At 38.6% G+C, this 21,931-nt stretch overlaps 1 protein-coding gene, 2 non-coding genes and 2 pseudogenes across 3 annotated transcripts in view; all 5 read right to left on the bottom strand.

The window, feature by feature from the left end:
- The window catches only part of LOC131364083 (somatostatin receptor type 5), a 211,311-nt gene that overhangs the window by 174,490 nt on the left and 14,890 nt on the right, over nt 1-21,931 (bottom strand). The window lies entirely within an intron of this gene.
- Nucleotides 8,034-8,147, bottom strand: LOC131364218 (U5 spliceosomal RNA). The gene has a single exon (XR_009206435.1). It is a non-coding gene; the product is annotated as a U5 spliceosomal RNA (small nuclear RNA).
- On the bottom strand, nt 10,034-10,148 carry LOC131364215 (U5 spliceosomal RNA). Its single transcript, XR_009206432.1, has one exon. It is a non-coding gene; the product is annotated as a U5 spliceosomal RNA (small nuclear RNA).
- On the bottom strand, nt 10,411-10,574 carry LOC131364228 (U2 spliceosomal RNA; annotated as a pseudogene).
- Nucleotides 11,019-13,359, bottom strand: LOC131363664 (uncharacterized; annotated as a pseudogene).

Below are 21,931 nucleotides of genomic sequence, written 5' to 3'. Positions count from 1 at the left end.
ACATAGAAAAAGTGATATTCCATGAAAATTCACTTAACAAAGTCAACTTTCATTATTTTTGGTCGAACTGGCTTGTTTCCTGCCCCCGCGCAGCTTGCTCTCTGCATTGTGCTTCTCTGGCGCTGAAAATGCGATTCCGCAAGTCTCAGCGCTCTACGAGCAAGGGAAAGCGGTTTTTCAGACAATCGCATGTGTGCAGCTTTGTGGGGCAGTTTTCTTTGACTTTTTTCGTATGTTTGGGGTCAACTATATGACATGTGGTTGTTTATTTTAAAATGCCCAAATTCATCAGACACAAAGGAAAGTAAACAAAAAAATCAATTTCCCTATGATACATGATATTTTTCATCAAAGTGCAAAAATTCATGAGAAACATAGAAATTGTGATATTCCATGAAAATTCACTTAACAAAGTCAACTTTCATCATTTTTGGTCGAACTGGCTTGTTTCCTGCCACCGCGCAGCTTGCTCTCTGTATTGTGCTTCACTGGCGCTGAAAAGGCGATTCCGCAAGTCTCAGCGCTCTACGAGCAAGGGAACGCGGATTTTCAGACAATCGCATGTGTGCAGCTTTGTGGGGAAGTTTTCTTTGACTTTTTTTTCATATGTTTGGGGTCAACTATGATATGAAATGTGATTGTTTAGTTTAAATTGCCAAAATTCATAAGACACATGGGAAAGTCATGAAAAATATGAAATTTCATATAAAATATGATTTTTTCAATGAAAGTTCAAAAATTCAGTAGAAACATGGAAACAGTGATATTCCATGAAAATTCACTTAACAAAGTCAACTTTCATCATTTTTGGTCGAACTGGCTTGTTTCCTGCCCCCGCGCCGCTTGCTCTCTGCATTGTGCTTCTCTGGCGCTGAAAATGCGATTCCGCATGTCTCAGCGCTCTACGAGCAAGGGAAAGCGGTTTTTCAGAGAATCGCATGTGTGCAGCAGAGTGGGGCTGTTTTCTTTGACTTTTTTCACATGTTTGGGGTCAACTATGATATGAAATGTGATTGTTTACTTTAAAATGCCAAAATTCATAAGAAACATGGGAAAGACATGAAAAATATGAAATTTCATATGAAATATGATTTTTTCAATGAAAGTTCAAAAATTCATGAGAAGCATGGAAACAGTGATATTCCATGAAAATTCACTTAACAAAGTCAACTTTCATCATTTTTGGTCGAAGTGGCTTGTTTCCTGCCACCGCGCAGCTTGCTCTCTGCATTGTGCTTCTCTGGCGCTGAAAATGCGATTCCGCAAGTCTCAGCGCTCTACGAGCAAGGGAAAGCGGTTTTTCAGCTAATCGCATGTGTGCAGCTGAGTGGGGCAGTTTTCTTTGACTTTTTTCATATGTTTGGGGTCAACTATGATATGACATGTGATTATTTGAAAATGACAAAATTCATCAGACACAAAGGAAAGTAAACAAAAATATCAATTTCCATATGATACATGATATTTTTATCAAAGTGCAAAAATTCATGAGAAACATAGAAATTGTGATATTCCATGAAAATTCACTTAACAAAGTCAACTTTCATTATTTTTGGTCGAACTGGCTTGTTTCCTGCCACCGCGCAGCTTGCTCTCTGCATTGTGCTTCTCTGGCGCTGAAAAGGGGATTCCGCAAGTCTCAGCGCTCTACGAGCAAGGGAAAGCGGTTTTTCAGACAATCGCATGTGTGCAGCTTTGTGGGGCAGTTTTCTTTGACTTTTTTCGTATGTTTGGTGTCAACTATATGACATGTGGTTGTTTATTTTAAAATGCCAAAATTCATCAGACACAAAGGAAAGTAAACAAAAAAATCAATTTCCATATGATACATGATATTTTTCATCAAAGTGCAAAAATTCATGAGAAACATAGAAATTGTGATATTCCATGAAAATTCACTTAACAAAGTCAACTTTCATCATTTTTGGTCGAACTGGCTTGTTTCCTGCCCCCGCGCAGCTTGCTCTCTGCATTGTGATTCTCTGGCGCTGAAACGGCGATTCCGCAAGTCTCAGCGCTCTACGAGCAAGGGAAAGCGGTTTTTCAGAGAATCGCATGTGTGCAGCTGAGTGGGGCTGTTTTCTTTGACTTTTTTCACATGTTTGGGGTCAACTATGATATGAAATGTGATTGTTTACTTTAAAATGCCAAAATTCATAAGAAACATGGGAAAGTCATGAAAAATATGAAATTTCATATGAAATATGATTTTTTCAATGAAAGTTCAAAAATTCAGTAGAAACATGGGAACAGTGATATTCCATGAAAATTCACTTAACAAAGTCAACTTTCATCATTTTTGGTCGAACTGGCTTGTTTCCTGCCACCGCGCAGCTTGCTCTCTGCATTGTGCTTCTCTGGCGCTGAAAATGCGATTCCGCAAGTCTCAGCGCTCTACGAGCAAGGGAAAGCGGTTTTTCAGCTAATCGCATGTGTGCAGCTTTGTGGGGCAGTTTTCTTTGACTTTTTTCATGTTTGGGGTCAACTATGATATGACATGTGATTGATTATTTGAAAATGCCAAAATTCATCAGACACAAATGAAATTAAAAAAAAATATCAATTTCCATATGATACATGATATTTTTATCAAAGTGCCAAAATTCATGAGAAACATAGAAATTGTGATATTCCATGAAAATACACTTAACAAAGTCAACTTTCATTATTTTTGGTCGAACTGGCTTGTTTCCTGCCACCGCGCAGCTTGCTCTCTGCATTGTGCTTCTCTGGCGCTGAAAATGCGATTCCGAAAGTCTCAGCGCTCTACGAGCAAGGGAAAGCGGGTTTTCAGACAATCGCATGTGTGCAGCTTTGTGGGGCAGTTTTCTTTGACTTTTTTTCGTATGTTTGGGGTCAACTATATGACATGTGGTTGTTTATTTTAAAATGCCAAAATTCATCAGACACAAAGGAAATTAAACAAAAAAATCAATTTCCATATGATACATGATATTTTTCATCAAAGTGCAAAAATTCATGAGAAACATAGAAATTGTGATATTCCATGAAAATTCACTTAACAAAGTCAACTTTCATCATTTTTGGTCGAACTGGCTTGTTTCCTGCCACCGCGCAGCTTGCTCTCTGCATTGTGCTTCTCTGGCGCTGAAAATTCGATTCCGCAAGTCTCAGAGCTCTACGAGCAAGGGAAAGCGGTTTTTCAGACAATCGCATGTGTGCAGCTTTGTGGGGCAGTTTTCTTTGACTTTTTTCATGTTTGGGGTCAACTATGATACGAAATGTGATTGTTTACTGTAAAATGCCAAAATTCATCAGACACAAAGGAAAGTCAAAAAAAATATCATTTTCCATATGATACATGATATTTTTCATCAATGTGCAAAAATTCATGAGAAACATTGAAAAAGTGATATTCCATGAATATTCACTTAACAAAGTCAACTTTCATCATTTTTGGTCGAACTGGCTTGTTTCCTGCCACCGCGCAGCTTGCTCTCTGCATTGTGCTTCTCTGGCGCTGAAAATGCGATTCCGCAAGTCTCAGCGCTCTACGAGCAAGGGAAAGCGGTTTTTCAGAGAATCGCATGTGTGCAGCTGAGTGGGGCTGTTTTCTTTGACTTTTTTCATATGTTTGGTGTCAACTATGATATGAAATGTGATTGTTTAGTTTAAATTGCCAAAATTCATAAGAAACATGGGAAAGTCATGAAAAATATGAAATTTCATATGAAATATGATTTTTTCAATGAAAGTTCAAAAATTCAGTAGAAACATGGAAACAATGATATTCCATGACAATTCACTTAACAAAGTCAACCTTCATCATTTTTGGTCGAACTGGCTTGTTTCCTGCCCCCGCGCAGCTTGCTCTCTGCATTGTGCTTCTCTGGCGATGAAAATGCGATTCCGCAAGTCTCAGCGCTCTACGAGCAAGGGAAAGCGGTTTTTCAGCTAATCGCATGTGTGCAGCTTTGTGGGGCAGTTTTCTTTGACTTTTTTCATATGTTTGGGGTCAACTATGATATGACATGTGATTGATTATTTGAAAATGCCAAAATTCATCAGACACAAATGAAATTAAAAAAAAATATCAATTTCCATATGATACATGATATTTTTATCAAAGTGCAAAAATTCATGAGAAACATAGAAATTGTGATATTCCATGAAAATTCACTTAACAAAGTCAACTTTCATCATTTTTGGTCGAACTGGCTTGTTTCCTGCCACCGCGCAGTGTGCTCTCTGCATTGTGCTTCTCTGGCGCTGAAAAGGCGATTCCGCAAGTCTCAGCGCTCTACGAGCAAGGGAAAGCGGTTTTTCAGACAATCGCATGTGTGCAGCTTTGTGGGGCAGTTTTCTTTGACTTTTTTCGTATGTTTGGGGTCAACTATATGACATGTGGTTGTTTATTTTAAAATGCCAAAATTCATCAGACACAAAGGAAAGTAAACAAAAAAATCAATTTCCATATGATACATGATATTTTTCATCAAAGTGCAAAAATTCATGAGAAACATAGAAATTGTGATATTCCATGAAAATTCACTTAACAAAGTCAACTTTCATCATTTTTGGTCGAACTGGCTTGTTTCCTGCCACCGCGCAGCTTCCTCTCTGGATTGTGCTTCTCTGGCGCTGAAAATGCGATTCCGCAAGTCTCAGAGCTCTACGAGCAAGGGAAAGCGGTTTTTCAGAGAATCGCATGTGTGCAGCTTTTTGGGGCAGTTTTCTTTGACTTTTTTCATGTTTGGTGTCAACTATGATATGAAATGTGATTGTTTAGTTTAAATTGCCAAAATTCATAAGAAACATGGGAAAGTCATGAAAAATATGAAATTTCACATGAAATATGATTTTTTCAATGAAAGTTCAAAAATTCAGTAGAAACATGGAAACAGTGATATTCCATGAAAATTCACTTAACAAAGTCAACTTTCATCATTTTTGGTCGAACTGGCTTGTTTCCTGCCCCCGCGCAGCTTGCTCTCTGCATTGTGCTTCTCTGGCGCTGAAAATGCGATTCCGCAAGTCTCAGCGCTCTACGAGCAAGGGAAAGCGGTTTTTCAGACAATCGCATGTGTGCAGCTTTGTGGGGCAGTTTTCTTTGACTTTTTTCGTATTTTTGGGGTCAACTATATGACATGTGGTTGTTTATTTTAAAATGCCAAAATTCATCAGACACAAAGGAAAGTAAACAAAAAAATCAATTTCCATATGATACATGATATTTTTCATCAAAGTGCAAAAATTCATGAAAAACATAGAAATTGTGATATTCCATGAAAATTCACTTAATAAAGTCAACTTTCATCATTTTTGGTCGAACTGGCTTGTTTCCTGCCCCCGCGCAGCTTGCTCTCTGCATTGTGCTTCTCTGGCGCTGAAAATGCGATTCCGCAAGTCTCAGCGCTCTACGAGCAAGGGAAAGCGGTTTTTCAGCTAATCGCATGTGTGCAGCTTTGTGGGGCAGTTTTCTTTGACTTTTTTCATATGTTTGGGGTCAACTATGATATGACATGTGATTGATTATTTGAAAATGCCAAAATTCATCAGACACAAATGAAATTAAAAAAAAATATCAATTTCCATATGATACATGATATTTTTATCAAAGTGCAAAAATTCATGAGAAACATAGAAATTGTGATATTCCATGAATATTCACTTAACAAAGTCAACTTTCATCATTTTTGGTCGAACTGGCTTGTTTCCTGCCACCGCGCAGCTTGCTCTCTGCATTGTGCTTCTCTGGCGCTGAAAATGCGATTCCGCAAGTCTCAGAGCTCTACGAGCAAGGGAAAGCGGTTTTTCAGACAATCGCATGTGTGCAGCTTTTTGGGGCAGTTTTCTTTGACTTTTTTCATGTTTGGTGTCAACTATGATATGAAATGTGATTGTTTACTTTAAATTGCCAAAATTCATAAGAAACATGGGAAAGTCATGAAAAAAATTAAATTTCATATGAAATATGATTTTTTCAATGAAAGTTCAAAAATTCAGTAGAAACATGGAAACAGTGATATTCCATGAAAATTCACTTAACAAAGTCACCTTTCATTATTTTTGGTCGAACTGGCTTGTTTCCTGCCCCCGCGCAGCTTGCTCTCTGCATTGTGCTTCTCTGGCGCTGAAAATGCGATTCCGCAAGTCTCAGCGCTCTACGAGCAAGGGAAAGCGGTTTTTTCAGACTAATCGCATGTGTGCAGCTTTGTGGGGCAGTTTTCTTTGACTTTTTTCGTATTTTTGGGGTCAACTATATGACATGTGGTTGTTTATTTTAAAATGCCAAAATTCATCAGACACAAAGGAAAGTAAACAAAAAAATCAATTTCCCTATGATACATGATATTTTTCATCAAAGTGCAAAAATTCATGAGAAACATAAAAATTGTGATATTCCATGAAAATTCACTTAACAAAGTCAACTTTCATCATTTTTGGTCGAACTGGCTTGTTTCCTGCCACCGCGCAGCTTGCTCTCTGCATTGTGCTTCTCTGGCGCTGAAAAGGCGATTCCGCAAGTCTCAGCGCTCTACGAGCAAGGGAAAGCGGTTTTTCAGACAATCGCATGTGTGCAGCTGAGTGGGGCTGTTTTCTTTGACTTTTTTCATATGTTTGGGGTCAACTATGATACGTTATGTGATTGTTTACTTTAAATTGCCAAAATTCATAAGAAACATGGGAAAGTCATGAAAAAAATGAAATTTCATATGAAATATGATTTTTTCAATGAAAGATCAAAAATGCAGTAGAAACATGGAAACAGTGATATTCCATGAAAATTCACTTAACAAAGTCAACTTTCATCATTTTTGGTCGAACTGGCTTGTTTCCTGCCACCGCGCAGCTTGCTCTCTGCATTGTGCTTCTCTGGCGCTGAAAATGCGATTCCGCAAGTCTCAGCGCTCTACGAGCAAGGGAAAGCGGTTTTTCAGACAATCGCATGTGTGCAGCTTTGTGGGGCAGTTTTCTTTGACTTTTTTCGTATGTTTGGGGTCAACTATATGACATGTGGTTGTTTATTTTAAAATGCCAAAATTCATCAGACACAAAGGAAAGTAAACAAAAAAATCAATTTCCCTATGATACATGATATTTTTCATCAAAGTGCAAAAATTCATGAGAAACATAGAAATTGTGATATTCCATGAAAATTCACTTAATAAAGTCAACTTTCATCATTTTTGGTCGAACTGACTTGTTTCCTGCCCCCGCGCAGCTTGCTCTCTGCATTGTGCTTCTCTGGCGCTGAAAAGGCGATTCCGCAAGTCTCAGCGCTCTACGAGCAAGGGAAAGCGGTTTTTCAGACAATCGCATGTTTGCAGCTGAATGGGGCAGTTTTCTTTGACTTTTTTCACATGTTTGGTGTCAACTATGATATGAAATGTGATTGTTTACTGTAAAATGCCAAAATCCATAAGAAAAGTGGGAAAGTCATGAAAAATATGAAATTTCATATGAAATATGATTTTTTCAATGAAAGTTCAAAAATTCATGAGAAACATAGAAAAAGTGATATTCCATGAAAATTCACTTAACAAAGTCAACTTTCATCATTTTTGGTCGAACTGGCTTGTTTCCTGCCACCGCGCAGCTTGCTCTCTGCATTGTGCTTCTCTGGCGCTGAAAATGCGATTCCGCAAGTCTCAGCGCTCTACAAGCAAGGGAAAGCGGATTTTCAGACAATCGCATGTTTGCAGCTGAATGAGGCAGTTTTCTTTGACTTTTTCACTCTTGGACGTTTGGACGTTTCAACTATGAAATGAAATGTGATTGATTACTTTAAAATACCACTATTCATGAGAAACATAGGAAAGTGATATAAATATGAATTTTGGCATTTTTAGTCTTCTCAAGGTCAGACTAAGAAGCGCAATGTGAATAAAGTCACAGCCCAAAGCCCGACCAGAGAACACTTGATCTTAGCCAAAACGCCGAGAAGCAATAAACTTTTATCTTTTCTGCTTAATGGACAGCCTCAGGCCACACCCCCACACGCATAAAGTCACATAACCAAATAATACCCAACTCCTGGAAACTACCCATTTAACATTGAAGCATACACAGCTTTGCCCGAGCAAAGTTCATAAAAATACATCAAACTCATTGATGAGCCTCTCCACAGAAACCTTTAGCAAAAAGCAAAAGATTTAAGCATGACTTAAGAGAAACCAAAAAGAAAAAATAGAGCAGCACCAGGAAACCCTTGTCAGGGAAACACAATGCTCTATGAGGGTAAGGCCGGCCCATTTTTTTTTTTCCATTTTTTTTTTATATATCCTTTCCGTCACACTCGCCTTCTCAAAGCCAGACTAAGAAGTGCAATGTGAATAAAGTCACAGCCCAAAGCCAGACCAGAGAACACTTGATCTTAGCCAAAAGACCGAGAAGCAATAAGCTTTTATCTCTTCTGCTTAATGGACAGCCTCAGGCCACACCTTCACAAGCATGCATAAAGTCACATAACCAAATAAGACCCAAGTACTGGAAACTACCCATTTAACATTGAAGGATGCACAGCTTTGCCAGAGCAAAGCTCACAAAAATACATCAAACTCATTGATGTTGTGTAGGATCGCTTCTCAGGCTTTTTAGCTAGGATCTATTGTGTTCACTGGTCTGGCTTTTTGGCCTTGGTCTGGGTTCACGTTACAATCCTTAGTTTGGCCTTGAGAAGGTGAATGGTAAGGAATGGATAGGATTTGGATTGGAAAAAAAAAATCAGTTCTAATCAGTTTAATATCTCATACGTCCTCTATATTAAACAGATTTTTAGAGATGGGAGGCACTTTTCTGCCCGTGCTTGCTACGTCCGCGCCGTGGATCAGCCTGGTATTGCAGTACTTCCAGGCTTGGTGCTCCGTTTTCTGAGGTAAAATGAAGGAAAATCAATTACTGACTTACTGACTTACTGATTTGCTTACTTACTTACTTACCAAATTATGTCCGCATTCAACCCACCCTGTTCCCTAGCCTATCTTCACCTCCTTCTGCTCACCACTGTCAGTTGTTGCTCGTCAACCTTTCCCCACCCTTTCTCCACTCATCCAACTCAAGGGGCCGGCCTTACCCTCATCGAGGATTGTGTTTCTCCGACAAGGGTTTCCTGGTGCTGCTCAGCCTTTTTTTTTTTCTTTTTTTCTTTCTCCAAAGCCTTGGTTTCTCTTAAATCATGTGAAAATCTTTTACCTTTTTTTAAAGATTTTTGTGGAGCAAAACATCAATGAGCTTGATGTATTTTTATGAGCTTTGCTCTCGCAAAGCTGTGTATGCTTCAATGTTAAATGGGTAGTTTCTAGGAGTTGAGTCTTATTTGCTCATTTGACTTTATGCATGTCTGTAGAGGTGTGGCCTGAGACTGTCCGTTAAACAGAAGAGATAAAAGTTTATTGCTTCTTGGCCTTTTGGCTAAGATCAAGTGTTCTCTGGTCTGGTTTTGGGCTATGACTGGGTTTGAGAAGGAGAATAGACATAATTTTTCATCGAACTGGCTTGTTTCCTGCCACCGCGCAGCTTCCTCTCTGCATTGTGCTTCTCTGGCGCTGAAAATGCGATTCCGCAAGTCTCAGCGCTCTACGAGCAAGGGAAAGCGGTTTTTCAGACAAATGCATGTGTGCAGCTGAATGGGGCAGTCTTCTTTGACTTTTTTCACACGTTTGGGGTCGACTATGATATGAAATGTGATTGTTTACATTAAAATGCCAAAATTCATAAAAAACATGGGAAAGTCATGAAAAATATGAATTTTCATATGAAATATGATTTTTTACATGAAAGTTCAAAAATTCATAGGAAACATGGAAACAGTGATATTCCATGAAAATTCACTTAACAAAATCAACTTTCATCATTTTTGGTTGAACTGGCTTGTTTCCTGCCACCGCGCAGCTTGCTCTCTGCATTGTGCTTCTCTGGTGCCGAAAGGCCAAGAAGCAAGAAACTTTTTTTTAAATCGCCTCTGCTTAACAGACAGCCTCAGGCCACACCTATATAGGCATGCCTAATGTCACATAACCAAATAATACCCAACTCTTAGAAACTACCCATTTAACATTGAAGCATACACAGCTTTGCCAGAGCAAAACTCACAAAAATAAATGAAACTTATTAATATTCCTCTCCACAGAAATCTTTAGTAAAAGGCGAAAGATTTAGCCATGACTTAAGAGAAACCAGAGCTGTAAAGGAAAAAGCTTAGCAGCACCAGGAAACCCTTGTCGGAGAAACACAATGCTCAATGAGGGTAAGGCCGGCCCCTTGGGTTGGTTGAGTGGAGAAAGGGCAGGGAAAAGTTGACGAGCAACAACTGACAGTGGTGAGCAGAAGGAGGCGAAGACAGGCTAGGGAACAGGGTGGGTTGAGTGCAGACAAAATTTGGTAAGTAAGTAAGTAAGTAAGTAAATCAGTAATTCAGGAATTTTTTCTCTTACATTTTACATCAGAAAACGGAGCACCAAGCCTGGAAGTACTGCAATACCAGGCCGATCTGTGGAGCGGATGTAGCAAGCCCTTTTTCCTGCTCCCAGCTCTAAAAATCTGTTTAATATAGAGGATGTATCAGATATTAAACTGATAAGAATAGATTTTTTTTTCAGTCCAAATCCTACCCATATCCATACCTAACCATTTGCCTTCTCAAAGCCAGACTAAGGATTGTAAGGATTGTCTCAGCGCTCTACGAGCAAGGGAAAGCGTTTTTTCAGGCGAACGCATGTATGCAGCTGAATGGGGCAGTTTTCTTTGACTTTTTTCACATGTTTGGGGTCAAAATGTGATTGTTTACATTTGTAAGGACCAACCACTGGCCCAACGACGGAATCCAGCAGCGTGGGTGAAAGGATCTCGTATTCTACCTTTCCTTTGTGCTTCTAGAAGAATTTGCTTCATTCATTAAAATTTCGATTCATTCTTTGAGCTTTGTGTATAATGATAATCTGACTCCAGTTAATAATTAATATAAGTATAATCTGATGTTGATCACAATTTAGAGGGTTGACTGTTCTTAATTCATTAAGTAGATAGAAAACTGATATGACTGAACAGAGCTCTATTTAAACTTTAACCTGGGTTTCTCCATACAAGTTTAAGTTTAAGAGAACAAGTCCCCTGGCAATCACACAGCCTTGAACTTGAACAGAACTTGAACTTGACTAGATCTCTGCTGTTCCCTTGGCCAGGTTTCCTTCCACCTGAGCCTGGTTCAAATGATTCTCAGTCTGTAGTATAGTTTGTTGTACCAAATATATTGTGTCCGTTAGAGCTTTTGTGCTATGTTCAAAGAAAGTGTCTTCCCACCATGGGGAAACATCTGTGTCCAGTGGTATCCTCCCCAAGATATTTATCTGACCCATTGAGAAATCCTCTGTAACCTCCAAGCAGAAGGTATGGTTTGCAGGGCAGGTCAGACCGCCATAGGTGAAGGAATTCATTTCACTGACGAAACACCACTGTGTGTGAGATACTTGAATCATATCAGCATGACCATGCCATGACTGAACACTGATAAGCTTAGTATCATTGGAAGAGAAGGGTTGTAGTAAAGTATTACATGTACAAATAACATAACTGGAAGTTTCATGACAATAGGTGCCAGTGGTAAACACGGTCTCATCCCCTTTTAAAGTCATATATCCTGTTAGGTGGTGTGGAAAATATTTTTGTCCCACGCTATAATGCACTACTGAACACTACTCAATTAATACTTCGCTATAATCTGACTCCAAACTCCACATTGACCCAACAGCTCAATGTGAAAAAGACTCATCGAAGAAGAAGACGAATCATGCAGACTGGATTAATGCAGATACAAGGTTTTATTTGCAATCAGCACTGGTTACAAGAATTGAGCTGCTCAAGAATGAACATCCCAACAACCTCTGCCCTAATCATCACAAAACATAGCCTTTTTATTCTTTTCTCTTATCTTTTCATAATATTCAAACCAAACCCTCTTCACTGAGAAAATCCCACCTATTTTTCTTTTTGGAGTACCAGGTCCTTTTTGGACACCATTATCTCTTAATTTTTAACCCTTTTACGTTCCATTATAATTGGACTTTCGAGATCAGTCATATAAAAAATAATGGGCATCTGTGCTCTTGTCAGTGGCACTTTCTGGCTTTATCATTTAGCAGTTCACTCTGACCTCTGAAGACAGCATGGTTGAGTTTCGGGGCCTCTGCTCCGTCTTTGATTGCTTGGGTTTAATTTATTGCTCTATTTTTCTTTACATTCGCGCTAGCCTGCAGTTTTAATTGCCTTTTCTCTCACGTACTCACAGCCCTATAGCAGGGCACGATGACCCTGGGCACAGCTTCAAGTTTCATCTACCACTGAAAAGGCCTGCCAAACTGATGTTACCCTCACTGTTTCTCATTCCACACAAGCTATGCAATCTCAGCCCAGAGTTAATAAGCATACCCAAACCTCTCATCCCGCACGTTTGTGTTAAACCCTACATTATTAAATCTGTAAATAGAGGTGATCAATAAATTGAGGTGGTGCCTGACAACCCAATCATGCTGTCCTCTGATTCTAATTGTTTTATACATACCCAAACAAGAATGCATTCATATACACCTTAAACACTCTAAAACATTCAAATACACTTTAAGCACTCCAAACCACTTCGAACACTCTAAACCATTCAAAAATTACTCCCACAGTGGTCCCATTTACTGATCTGATCCTTCACTACTACACCTATAGAACGTATAGTCGTGGAGTTCAAAAATACTTGCTCTGGGTGTATAAAAGAAAATTGGCAAAAAACACAATGCAGCCGGTGCACTCATTCCCAGTGTATAACATCAATGTAGACAGTAATTCAGAGTATTTAATATCTTTCATATTTTCTGATGCATACCATCTATGCAAGTCTAAAATTTCTATAAGATCATTTAAAGCATGCCTAGGTGTCTTGAGAAGACGAAGGTCTAAAATTTCTTGTCTTCCAGCAGTAAATAAATCCTGTGGATATGATCTGCAGGTCATATCCAAGTGCAAGTCACGATGGTACGGTTTTGATTGAATAATGTATGGCTGACCAATAGAAGCGCCTGCGCTTCAGATCTAACCGATTTGATGATATTTTCAATGCTATTGGTGTTGTGTTAAAAACCAGTGGCCACCTGGTTTGCCAACTAAACTGAGAATTGTGATTGTCCTGTTATTTTGTAAGTGTTGGCAATTGAATTCACAGAGCCAAAGAGACCTGCTAAATTTCCAATCAGATCTCGCTTAGGAAGAACAGGTGGAATTTGGACTGCAAGCCTGCCTTCGTAATCAGAGATTAAATCATGGATTCGTGACTCTAGCTGTTTTATCATCCTCACTACAATGTTTCACAAAAGCAGACAAAATATCTGAGATGTTATAGGTTACATGCGTCATTATCAAATTTACATCATGCAATAAAGTCCTATTAATGTTTCCCTTAATAAACAACCTGGAGGGATTGGATATAATTTTGGGCATTGTTTAGGCTTAATATACCCACAAGTGGTCAGGTTGAAACAGTGATGTAGAGTCCATGAACAGTTTGGTGGTCCACTATAACTATTCACATCAGCCTCACATTTTCCCACACAATATGTTCCTTCTCTTCGGCTAGTCCAAATGAAGGCTTTTGGTTTGTTTTCGTCCGGAACATATGAAGTAAGATTAAATTTGTATTCGGTTTAACTCATATATGTGGTGTTGATTGTTTCAGAGTGTGTGCATCTATATAATGCAGGTTCTAGATCCATAGCATAGTAGCACATTTTAGGATCTACACCATTATTGGGTTTTTCATAGAGAGTGTGCATACTCCCAACTTCAGCTCCTGGCTCCAATTTAAGTTGATACCAGACTGTTATATTATGAAAGGATGGGTATGCCGGTGGGTCTCCTGAAATGTTTACTATTTTTGGGATGGGTGGAACCTGCTTTACAGCAAATTTTGGTGGCCCAATTTGGTTCCGGTGATAAACCGGGAGGCCATGTGACTACTTCTCTAGGTGGTATTGTGCTGTACGATGGGGATGACCTCTTTGAATATTTCTACACCGATCTCCCACATTTCAGGGTGTGTGTAAGAGATTAGGCCTAGTTTGCTGCAAGTGTGCCTGGACACTTTCCTTTCGTCTGCTCTACATGGGATTGGTGTGATCAGCCTGAGAAAGAGCACAGAGAAACATTAGTTAATTATTGGCTGGACCTTTGAATAGTTTGCACTGGGACATGTGGTACCATCTTAATTTTCCCTTGATAGACACGGCCACACAGCTATTACAGATAGCTTTAATCTCATAGGGCCCATTCCACCCAGGAGAGAATGCACTTTGCTTTACAAAGACACGCATCATTATCATGTCTCCTTCTGTAAATTTTGTTTCAGAAGTTGGATTGAAATGAGCATCATTAGTCAGGTCAGACTGTTGCTGTCTCAGCCTAAACATGGAAACAGTGATATTCCATGAAAATCCACTTAACAAAGTCAACTTTCATCATTTTTCATCGAACTGGCTCGTTTCCTGCCACCGCGCAGCTTGCTCTCTGCATTGTGCTTCTCTGGGGCTGAAATCGATTCCGCAAGTCTCAGCGCTCTACGAGCAAGGGAAAGCGGTTTTTCAGACAAACGCACGTGTGCAGCTGAATGGGGCAGTTTTCTTTGACCTTTTCTTTGAATTTTTTCACATTTGGGGTGAACTATATTATGAAATGTGATTGTTTACATTTGTAAGGACCACCCACTTGCCCAACGACGGAATCCAGTGGCGTGGGTGAAAGGATCTCGTATTCTACCTTTCCTTTGCACTTCTAGAAGAATTTGCTTCATTTATTAAAATTTTTATTCATTCTTTGGGCTCTGTGTATAATGATAATCTAACTCCAGTTAATAATTAATATAAGTAGAATCTGTTGCTGATCACAATTTAGAGGGTTGACTATTCTTCATTTATTATGTAAATAGAAAACTGAAATGATTGAACAGAACTCTATTTAAACTTAAACCTGGGTTTCTCCATACAAGTTTAAGTTTCAGTTTGTTCTAATTTAACTTTAAACCGAGGCATTCTCCATTCAAGTTTAAGTTGAGGCTACTCCATTTCAGCATAAACCTAGGTTTCTCCATTCTGATTTAAGTTCACATGCAAAGATTAAAGAGGTGTATAATAATGATTTTCATAGGCTCAGAATAAGTCAGAATTAACAATTTTCTTTTGCCAGGCAGGTTCCACTTAAATCAGTCTATTCAATTCGAAAAATTCCAAACACAGTAACAATTAAAAGGATCAGCATAGTATGAAAAACATAAGTTACAGAGTTAAAGTCACACCTGTAAATAGAGACACATAAATGAATGCAGATGCTTCCCTGAGTCTTTTGCCAATGCACCTTATATACCGAATAGAGACAAAGGGTCGTACAATCTACGAGTCCACAGAAGGCCTGGTTTTGGACAGGTCATAAGGACACATCTGGCTTTTAGTTTTGGTTCACACCAAAACTAAAAGTTGTAAAGGACATAGTTCAGATTGTTGTCTTGTGACCTGCGAGGGGGTTGAATAAGGTTATAAGGACATATCTCCAACAGGAGTACAGACTATGTGTAAACTTTAGTATACTCTGATTTGGAAATTAGACCTTTTTTAACAATCGCAACATGAGATTTAGAATGACATTAGACATGAATAACATCATACAGTAAGTATATCATCATATCTTTTCAGTATTCCTTGAGATTAGAACCTGAAGGGTAAATGAATGTACATTCTGAAAATAGTTCCACCATTGACTCCTTGAAGAGGGGGAGGTACACAGGAATGTGAATTGTTTTATGACACACTTCCCAAAACCCCCCAAAGTCCCCCAAAGTGTCAGTTTTTGCTTGAAGATATAACTTCATCACAGTCAGTATTAATAATTTTGCCTGCCACATTACACATTAAAAAAATATGAATTTTCATATGAAATATGATTTTTTACATTAAAGTGCAAAAATTCATAAGAAACGTGGAAACAGTGATATATGGTGCATTGGCAAAAGACTCAGGGAAGCATCTGCATTCAGAACATCCCACACTATTATTATGTGTCTCTATTGCCAGGTATGACTTTAACTTGTGTTTTTCATACTATGCTGATCCTTTTAATTTTTTATTGTGTTTTGTATTTTTCTAATTGAATAGACTGATTTAAGTGGAACCTGTCTGACAAAATAAATTGTTAATTTTGACTTATTCTGAGCCTTTGGAAAATCATTATTATACACTTCTTTAATCTTAGATTGTGAACTTAAATCAGAATGGAGAAACCTAGGTTTATGCTGAAATGGAGTAGCCTCAACTTAAACTTGAGTGGAGAATGCCTCGGTTTAAAGTTAAATTAGAACAATCTGAAACTTAAACTTGTATGGAGAAACCCAGGTTTAAGTTTAAATAGAGTTAAGTTTATGTAGAGGTTTCTTTGAAAATGATAGTACAAATGGTGGTTTGGTCAGAAACCACGGAAAAAGGCTTTTTTAAAAAAAAAAATTGATAATAAAGTCATCAGAGGTGGAAAAGTGAAAATTTGAGTGGAAGGTTCATTTTCATCAAATGTGCTTTAATTCCCTGTGTTTTCAGTGAATCTCTACATGCATGCACATAGCGCTTATTTGCGCACGTCTGACATCCTCTTCAACAGGGGCGATTCTAGGATTTTTATTTAAGGGGGGCTCAACCAATGAGGGTATAATAGTAAAAAATGGAACAGATCATTTTTACCTTGAATTGATGGTAAATATTATAAAACACGGTTGTTTATATAAGACTCTATTTTGATAATAAATTGATAAATCGAAAAAGTGCAAATTTGGGTCTGGAGTAATGATCAAATGTGCGTTGACACTTTTTTTTAGGCGAAGTCCTACATGCAAGCATAGAAGCTTTTGTTTAGGCAAATTTATTTCTGGAACCATGATTAGCATCATTGTGGTGTAAAAATAAACAATGATAATAGAAAATAATAATTCAGTTTAAAGTGAGACTCTCCTGATGATAATCTGACCCCACTAGCTCAGTCTAATGACTTAAATTAACCAAGAAAAAGCCAAATACTCCCAAAAGAAGTAAACAATACATAAATGTAGGTAAATGTATTAACATAGTGTATTGAATAAATGTGGGTCACTACAGCTTCAGTGAATATAAGTAAGTTTGGAACATAATATGTTTAATAAATGTGAGTAAATGTGATGTGTGAGAAAAGACAATAGCAATACATCTTGGATGAATGTGGTCAAATAGCTCTCTTTTTCCCCAAATCCAGGTTACTCAGAGTAACAAATTGAAACTTAAGTCTTTTGCTTACTCAAAATGTGGACCCAACATCTGTAATCAGTTCATAACATATTATGTTACAGGTGTTAATTTTGAAACTTCCCTGAACCCCCAGTGCCCAGCTACCTGCTCCATCCTTTGGTTGCTTGTTGGTTTTTTACTAACCGGCCTTCTTCTCTGGTCACCTACTGCACCTATTTCAGGGTGCAGTCTCTGTCCACCATCCATCCCTGGTCTCTTGAGCTTCAATAGGGTCATTTCTACTTCCTTTTAATAAGAACTGATTGACCACAGCTTTTGTGACCTTGAGCACCTTGCTCCTTTTTTAAGGTTATTTCACCTAATCAGGTTATTGTTCTACTAACCTTCAGAGAGTTTGTGAGACAATACTAAACAAGTTACATGGAAAACTTGCATGGAAAAAATTACACACAGTTACCACCAACCCACTATAAAGTTACACAATCAAACCTATTCTAAAGTTACAAACCTAGCTTATGACAATTTCAACCCACTTAGGAATCTATGATATTCTGATTAAAAGAGATAACATGTCACAATACTGATTGCAAGAGTGAAAATATCCATGAGTATAACAATGAAATATCTTTCTGTGTGGTTACAATGTTTTTTTTTTTGTTTGATTTTTTTAAATAATGAACAACACAATGACTTTTTCTTGTTTGGAGCTGTCCTTTTCTTCTTTACGCCACATAGAGAGGCAGCTGGAGATTACTAGCACATCATGCACGTCCCCTTCTGTTGACTGATTCTGGCAATAACTTCAAAACATTCATCACATACTTAGAAATATTTAACTATAGAAAATCATTCCCTAATTTCACTGTGACAAACTCTAATAATTTCCAGAAGTGTGCACTGATATATAACTCAACTACGTTTTCTCAATCATAAAGAAAGTTTTTGATTATATTTTACACATGAGGTGCTCGTGACTTCATGTGCAGTGTAGCTTAGCCATTGATAAAACATGTTATCTGTCTATTGGCCTTGGTCTACATTTTCCATAAAACTTTTCATACCATAGTATTCGGTGGCATAACATAATCCAGTTGTATCATCATTTCTGCCTCTGTCCCGGTTATTGTTGCCTCCCTCCATGGCAATGCTATACAAAATCTTTCGGAACATATTCCAGCCATATTGATGGTTACACTGTCTTCCTTAGGTTGACAACTTGGTCCTTGTAGAGTTCTGTGAATCACAGTGTTCTGGTTTGCTGGAATTAGAGTAACCATTCCCCCATGTTCCTGCTGATAATCCTTTTCCAGTGTGAATCTGGCATATTCATACCAATATGCATATATACCAATATGCATATATACTTGTCCTTGAGCAGGAAGCCATTGTTTTACTTTTGCCATACATAACATAGCTAATTTGCAAGTCAGTATTCCTCTCTCTTCATCTATTACAGCTTTGGGCACTTGCAGAGTGTCTCTATACCATCTAGTTAACCTTTTTCCACTACATAGGCTTGGAATTTCCTCAAACTGTAGATGTTGATTGGGGCCATAATGTGGCCTGTATTTACAATTTCTTTGGTTTCAGACATAACTGTAAATCCACAACTCTATGCTTATCACTGCTGGCACTGCAACTGCTAGCAGTTCTTTTTCCTTCTCAAGGTTCACCAATTTCCCTTTGTTTTCTTTTTTCATTCTCTTACACTCAAAAAAATAACTCTTTGATTGAACTTCATTAGAGAGAATTTCTATGTAAATTGAAGGCTTTCTTTCAGCATTAATGGATTTTGTTGGCCCAACATCATGTGCTTAGGTTCAGTCAACTTCATTAATTAGGTTTCATTTAACGTATTTACTACAGTTGGGTCCAACATAATTTAATAGTGTTGAACCAACATATTCATTTTGATCCAACTTAAATGAATAGGGTTGGAACAACAAATTTTACAGTTGTAAATGAAGTTGATCCAACCCAAGTAAATTTAGTCGGCACAACAGAATTGCCTAATGCATTTACATTTCTGGCATTTTAGCAGATGCCCTTATCCACAGCGACTTACATTTTTATTTCATTTTATACATTTGAGCAATTGAGGATTAAGGGCCTTGCTCAGGGGTCCAGCAGTGGTAGCTTGGTGGATCTGGGATATGAACTAACAACCTTCTGATCATCAGTCCAACACCTTAACCACTAAGCCAGCACCACTCCCAACTAATGGGGTTGTTTAATCACATGGAAATTCTTTCCATGATTTAATAAGGTTCATTCACGGAGTAACTATAATGTAAAATTAAATAAATATATTTAAGTGAAACTATGTGCAGCAGGGATCTTCAAAATCCATACAGGCCAGCAGATTCAACTAAATACCAGCTACAGTGGGTGTGTTAAGGTGTTGGTGAATTCAAAACTGTGCTGGACAAAATAATTTAACAATATTTTACATTGCCATTTGCTTGCAAAAACACAAGAAAAAGGAACAGTTTGTGCCGCTTTTTAAATGAACTTTTAAAGACTATGCAAACCCGCCAAACGTTTGTCTTCTCAACAAACTGTGTTCTCTTCTCGCAATGCTCGCTTTGATATTTCCGGTTTTGCTTAGTGACAAGATCTCCTCAGTTTATCTCAACATGATTTAAACACGTTCATCTTGGAAACATGAAATTATTGTGTACAAAACACACACACTTTCGTACATGTAACAGGTAACAGGTGTATTGCTCTTGTCAGGTCTGTGATCTCATTCTGAAGGCTGGCCTTTCGTTCCACTCATTTTGTAGTAGGGGTTCATCCTCTAGGTTCTCTTCCCCTTGTTCCTGTTGCCACTGCTCCATCTACAATGATCCTCCTGTGGGTTAGGATCCTGCAGTTGTAGAGGTTGTGATGGGCCCTGCCTCTGTGCTGCAAACTGCCTTACCAATGGGTCCTGCCCCTGTTCTTGGGGTGACTCACATCTTCCTGCTGCTCCTGAGTCTGGTGCCCTGCAACAATTATTCAGGTGGAACCAGGTGCTTTTTCCTTCTACCTTCAGTGCTGTGGGTGTGGCCAGGATGACTTTAAATGGTCCAACCTTTCTGGGCTCGTTCCACCTTTGTTTGAAGACTTTGATGTACACCCACTCCCTGGTTGTACGGTTCTCAATTCTACGTCTATTTTGCTTTTTATTCCTTCAGCACCTTTCACCTGTTGAAATATAGCTTGATGTATCTCAGTTAAGTGCTTTACATAATTGCCAAGATCTTTTTCAAGCCGTTCAAGTGGTGGACTTTTATAAGGTCCTCGTAGGTATGTAACAGGCATAGGTCATCCAATAAGCATTTCATTAGTTGGTTCGTTTGCATTCTCATACTCATCAATACTAATGGCAAAGCGTGCACCCAATTCATCTTTCCAGCCTCACAAATCTTAGCCAGTATAGCCTTCAAAGTTCCATTAGCTCTTTTCACCATTCCTTGTGACTGAAGATGATAAACACATCCCAACTTATACTTTATTCTAAGGTACTGGAATACTCATCGAATCACATTGTTCACAAAATGACTGCTACTGTCAAAGCTAATTTAACCTTGGAAGAACCTCTCTGCAAAAGAACTTAGCCGCTGAATCAGCATCTGCCTTAGTTGTTGAATGTGCCTCTAAACCTACCTTCCACCACCAAGACATACCTTAAGCAAACACAGCTGCCACCAATCCACAATAGCAAGGTGGCATAACCATCTCTGCGTTATCCAATAATGTGCTACAGTAGGCAACTGGCTGCTTACTTGGACCCTGTTAAAACATGTTAGCAAATCCCTGTTTTTCTGATACGTACAAATGGAAGGGCTTACTGTAATCCAGGCTAGCCAAAGCTGGAGCAGTACAAAGATATTTCTTTAACATCTCAAAAGCTGCTACTGCCTCTGTTGTCCAGGCCAAGGACACTCTCTTTCGATCTGCTTCCCTAATTAGTGTATGCAGAGGGGATACTTTCAAAGAAAAATAAACTGTACATTGTCTACTGTAGCCTACCATTCCTAAGAACAACAGCATTTGGGCCACGGTTTGCGGTTTGGGAGCTTTTTGAACAGCTTCAACATATGTTTGGTACCATGCAATACTTTCCTCTCAACCTGTTGCCTACACAATTGCAATTTTTCCTTACTCACTTTGTGTCCGTTTTCAGCTAACAGTGTCAGTACCTTTAGTAAGCATCAGCTTAAACAGCCCTTTGCTTGTGTCTGTTAAATCCTATGCTCCTCCAGTCTCCTCTCTCCATCTATTCTGGTATTCATGGATGAACTTCAAGCTGCCCTGGGTCCATCTTAGTGGGGTAAGCTTTTCTTATCATGTTCCAGATTCCTTCATGGTCCCAAGGCTATGGCATCCCAACACAATCAGTCCATTGTACTATTAATGCCAGCTTCATTTAACAGCTCTCCTGCTTTTGCTTTGCCCACTATTTGAGCCGATATGGCTTTCATATCTCCTATCGACAATGTGTGCCCTGCTGTTTTGTTTTCAAACTTTGTGATCCATCTCTGTCCTCCACTGCACAAGTCTGGCACTTGAAAACATAGTCCTATCATGTCCATAAACATCCATGGCACATATTGTATTTCCCTTCCTTTTGCAACTAGTGGGTTTATGCTCACTCTGTAGTCATCTTCATCTCCATATCTTCACTGTCC

The sequence above is a fragment of the Hemibagrus wyckioides genome, linkage group LG13 (assembly GCF_019097595.1).
Source record: "Hemibagrus wyckioides isolate EC202008001 linkage group LG13, SWU_Hwy_1.0, whole genome shotgun sequence".
NCBI lineage: Eukaryota > Metazoa > Chordata > Actinopteri > Siluriformes > Bagridae > Hemibagrus > Hemibagrus wyckioides.
The sequence above is the reverse complement of the archived record's forward strand: the minus strand, read 5'-3'. Positions and strand labels throughout refer to the sequence as shown.